Here is a 5395-nt window from a genome sequence, read left to right as displayed (position 1 = left end):
CAGGAGGGTGGGGGTAGGGGGGAAGCAGGGACTGTGATGGAGAGTCCCTGGAGGTTGTCTGCCCTTCCTGACACTGCCTCTTCCCGGGGGTGGGCAGCCCCACACTCTCCAGTTCAGCTGTCGAGGACAGCTGGACCAAGGCCAGTTGTGGTATGAATACAGTGACCACCTGAGTTTGGATATGGACCCTCTTCAATACACAGCATCTCATCCATTATGCTACACCAGGCAGAAATGGGAGGTCGGCGGGAACTACATAGAGAGAGACAAGACCTGCATGGAGAAGGAATGCATCCTGTGGCTGCAGAGATACTTGGAATTTGTAGGGGAGAGCTTGACCTGCACTGGTTATGATCTCCCACAGCCCCACCAATAAGCCCTCCCCCAAGTCCCCAGTGGGGCCAGTTCTCTCTCCAGAGTTGGGGATTGTCCCCCAGAGCTAGTCCAGCACAGGGATGTAGGCATCTCTGTGGGGTGGGTGGGGCCCGTGTGCCGAGGACAGCTTCCCCACAGCAGGAGGTTGGATGTGTGTCGGGCTTTAAAAACTAATGCCACCTTAAGTGACATTGCAAGCGGCGCCATTATAGGCCCACAAGGGTGTATTAATGTGGCAGCCTAAGACAGCGCCAGGAGGAAGTAGGTTGAGGGTGTCTGCGGGAACCTTGCCTTAGCCCTTATTGGCCAAATACGTGCTTCTGCACTCGTGACCACTGCGTGGTTGCAATAGCTAGGCATTGAGACAGGGTGCATGCCCTTGACCTTTAAGCTGATTGGATTATGTTAAAACCTCCCCTCCCTATCTGCCTATAAAAGCAAGTGCTTGTGTGATAATAAATGGAACTGCTGGACAGAACCCACCACCACGTCTGAGTGTCCTTTAACTGGGCTGTTTGGGGGGCCGGTGGCTGTGCTCACCTCTCTTCACGGCTCTCTTCCCCCGTCTCCTTCCAAAGGGGACAGGAGGGAAAGGGGAATCCCGGGCCGTTCGCTCTCCCACCAAAAGGAACGAGGCTAAGGGCTGTTCTGGCCGGCTGGCGGTGGACCCGACAGATGTGGGAGCCTTCCGTCTGAGTCTCCTGGGCAGTGTCATCTGCCCCATTCTTAAGCCCTCCCTGGGGTGACACTACTCTCAGGAGACCACTGGGCTTGTTCCCAGGCTCTTGCAGGCTTCTCACTCTTCTGACCCTTTCCTACTGGAGACACGGTAGCTGAGTGCCTGGAAACATTTTTCTAGAAACATGGACTGGTGGGTTGATAAGAAGATGGAGGGTCTTGCAGAGGCTCTTAACTCTGGCACTGTGCTCTGGATGTCTCCCCTGGATCCTCGCATAACTTAGTGCTGGGTTCCCTCCACACCTGAATGGATGCTCACTGCCTTGATGTGGTTGGCAACCAAGCCATCAGAGTTGTGCTGTTTTCATCATTGGAGCAGATGCTACTCCCTTGTCTGAGCCCCCTTGCTCGTCCACCACAGAGTCCCCCAGTGTCCATGTGACCCACACCCCAGCCCTGAAGGGACATTATCCTGAGGTGCTGTGTCCTGGGCTTCTACCCTGCAGAGATCACACTGACCTGAGAGCAGGATGGTCAGGACCAGACCCGGGACACAGAGCTTGTGGAGACTCAGCCTGTGGGGGATGGAACTTTCTAGAATTAGGCAGATGTGGTGGTGCCTGCTGGGGAAGAGCAGAGATACATGTGCCACGTGCAGCACAAGGAGCTGCCCGAGCCCCTCACCCTGAGATGGGATAAAAGGGGGGATGAGGGCAGATCCTCTCAGGGAAAGCAGGAGGTGTTCTAGAGACCATCAGCAGCATCAGGGCTGAGGACCAGGGGCCAGGGCCCCTCCCCTCCCCTTCATTCTCAGAGCCACCTCCTCTATCCAGGTCCAGTGGCTGCCTCTGGACTCCAAGATCCTGATCTGAGGTCGGATTTCCCCTGCTCCTCTATTAGGGTTCCAGGAGCAGGGCCACATGAGCACCAGAAAGTCCCACAGTGCTGGGAGGCAGATCCATTTCTTGTGGGACAAATATTCTCAGGTCCTGCTCCCTCAGATTCCCAAATTTCTTGTAAGACATTAAGTGGAGTAAACCAGGCCCCAAATTGAATTGGCAAATCTGAAGGGAGCGTGTGTTGTGTGTGTGTGCGTTTGTGTGTACATATGAGTATGTCAGCATCCATGAGCATCTGTATGTATGTGGGCTTGTGTGTGTGTGTACATGTGTATATAAGCATATATATGTACGTGTTTGTGCACATTTATGTATATAAATGTGTGTGTATAAGCGTGTGTGTGTGTGTGTGTGTGTGTGTGTGTGCGCGTGTGCGTGTTGCTCTGCAACTTCCTCATACTGGGTTCCACCCTGGCCTTTTCTTGGTTCCGCTCCGCCCTCCCCCTCCACAGTATGGAAGGGACCAAACAGCTCTCCATCCTCAGGCAAGTGAGAGGGGATCAGGATCAGTGCTGGGGGACAACTGGTCCTCATCAGACTTAGAATGAGAAAACTGGAGCTGAATGGACAAATCCCACTCCCTTTGCTGGATTCTGCCTTATTAAAAGTGTGAGTCACTTTTCTGAGGGATATACAGGAATTAAATCATTTAAACCTTAAAAGAGCCTTATGACAATAGGAACAGTTATCAACCCCATTTTACACTAGGGAAACTGAGGCACTGAGATGTTGAGTGAATCTCAATTATCTCATTCATGACTGTAAAAATAAACAGTCTAAATGATAAGCCCAAGTAAACACTCTGTTATAGTGACACTCATACCTGTCCACCTTAATGGTCACCTCCTACCCGGGCTTTGACCAGCCTCCCTTTCTCCTCCAGGCCAGAGTCTATTGCATTTCTCATACTCACTACAGGTCAGTTGTGAAGTGACACACTGACGGACTGAGCTTGCTGGAGGTGGGGGGAAGGGCAGGTCACACCTGCACTTTAGGGGATCAGTGGTTATCAGGGCACATGAGGTAGACTCTCCTGAAAGCTGAAGGGGACAGACCAGCAGTGGCCCTACAGAGTTCATTCATCACTCTTTTATTCCACAGCCTGAGAGCACAGACCCACATGGGCCTAGAGACCTGGGTGTCACTCGTCTCATTTCACTCCCTGCTGGCTTCGACTCCTCTTCTTGCAGCTTATCTCCTGGTAACAGCTGCACTGCAGGGAGAACCATGGAGAGATGTGGCCACACCCTGCCCTCCTGCACTGCCTCCTACCTGCCTGCCGCTCCCTGCAGGGCCTCCTGGATGGTGTGAGAGGAAATCAATTAAGACAATAAGAGAATCTGACCTTTATGCTCGTAAAGACAAAGCAGGACGTCTGTCTGCATGAAAGGCAAGGGCTGCTGTGAGGAAGAGTAGTGAGAGTCATTTTAAATGGACCCAAGTATCATGTAACTCAACCAAAGGTGTGGGAATTTTTATCAACTATTTATTGCTATGTAACAAATTACCACAAACTTAGCTGCTTAAAATAACACACATTTATTATCTCACATTTGATATGGGCAGGAATCCAACACAGTAATGCAGGTTCCTCTGCCTTAGAGTTTCTCACAGGTGTTTATTAGACTGTCCACCACGACTGGGGTCTTATCTGATGGCTGAACTGGGGAAAGGTCTGTGTCCAGCTCAGGTGGTTGTGGCAGGATTCAGTTCCTCGATGACTGTTAGACTGATGTTTCAGTTCCTTACTGGCTGGTGGCAGAGGAGGACCTCAGTTCCTTGCCATGTAGGCCTTTCCACCTCATCAGAGCTTGAAGGCAGAGAAGCAAAAGACAGAGTCATCTAGGAAGACAGAAGTCACCAGCTCATATGATCAACCACTGAAGTGACATCACCTTTGTCATATTTCATTGGTTAGAAGCAAGTCTCATGTCCCACGTATTCTCAACTGGAGGTGATGCCACCAGGGCATGAATACCAGGAGGAAGGATCATTGGGCAGCGTCTTAGAGTCTACCTGCACAGGGATGTTCTTGGTCAGAGACAGCGGGGATAGGAGGCAGTGAGGCCTCTGCACTGGACAGGTTCATGTACAAGAGGGACAGTCACTGAACAAGATCATTAGAACCACAGGGCCTGAGTTGGACCAAATGACCTGCAGAGCTGAGCTGTGTTTATCAAAGCATAGTTAGGATACAGGAATCATAATTGTCACTGGGAAGGCTGATCATGATTTCCATGTGAACCCAAGAAGATGTTCTCTCTGAATATTTCCCTGTATTACTTTTCAGACCTCTGAGATCTCCAAGAAAACGCCATCATTAAAGTGAACTTTTCTTTCGTGTGTCCTGCTCCCAGGGTGGATCCTGTGCTCCACCATTTCCTCCAGGTTGTTTTCAGACAGGATCCCATAAACTCACTTTTTGTGATTTTTACTTTGTTAGTTTCTTTCCCTGCATCCAGCTTAATCCTTATCAATTTTGCTTCTTTTGTATTGGTTAATTGGTCACTTTTATTAGGAAGTTGGTGTTTTCTAAATAAATCTTCCTACTACTTTTTGGGCCAAATGGGTGAAGATTCTCTTCCCACATTGAGAAAGGAAAACATTAGTGGGGGCCCTGCAAAGTCATGGATTGGCACAGTTCCTCACCAGGACCAGACACAGGTACTAGCCCCAGCAGTGGCACCCTACTGGAGTTTATTTATCACTGGAAGCTCAGTTATGGCAGGAATCATACCAGCCATATTGAGGGGAGGTCAGGCCATTGACCCAAGAAGTGTTGTGTCTCTGCCACTGTTGATTGTCCTTTCCTGAGCCTGTTATGCAGGCACTGGGGTGGCCAAGGACAGAGATGGCTAATGTCTACTGAATGAGTCATCCCTGTGCACTTGATGATTAGTGCTACTTTTATAGTGGGTAGTTTGTGGTGGGTGTTAATGTGTGATACAAAAGACCCTAACATTTTGTGTCTACTACATTCCTCTTTCCAAATATTCTTGTTCTTGATCTAACAATTTTGCTCTTTCCAGTTCCCTGACCAACCAGTTAGTCCATCTGCCAGTGCCTATGAGTTTGTGCATGTTCTTACCTCAGGACACTGTTCTCTGTACACAAGGAGGATGAGCTGGGGCACCACCTGCCCATCGGCAGGACATCCCCTCAGCACTGTCTTTGCTCATCCCTGAGTGGGCCACAATGAGCAGAAGTCCACTGTTGGCGGCACCAACATACTGAACTGACACATTCGTGAAACAAGCTCAGAGTTTTTCCTTTTATGTTAACTGATCATTGAACTCCACATAAGGTCGTAGGTGAAAGTTGAGGAAAAGTTAGAGTTACAACAGTTGTAGGTGACACAGGATTTGAGCCTTTGTTTATGTAATAAACCTGATTACTCTACACACATATATTTTAGCCCAAGGAAAAATTTCCTGTAAAGGGAC

The sequence above is a fragment of the Cynocephalus volans genome, chromosome 5, assembly GCF_027409185.1.
Source record: "Cynocephalus volans isolate mCynVol1 chromosome 5, mCynVol1.pri, whole genome shotgun sequence".
NCBI classification, from domain to species: domain Eukaryota; kingdom Metazoa; phylum Chordata; class Mammalia; order Dermoptera; family Cynocephalidae; genus Cynocephalus; species Cynocephalus volans.
Note: the sequence above shows the minus strand (reverse complement) of the source record.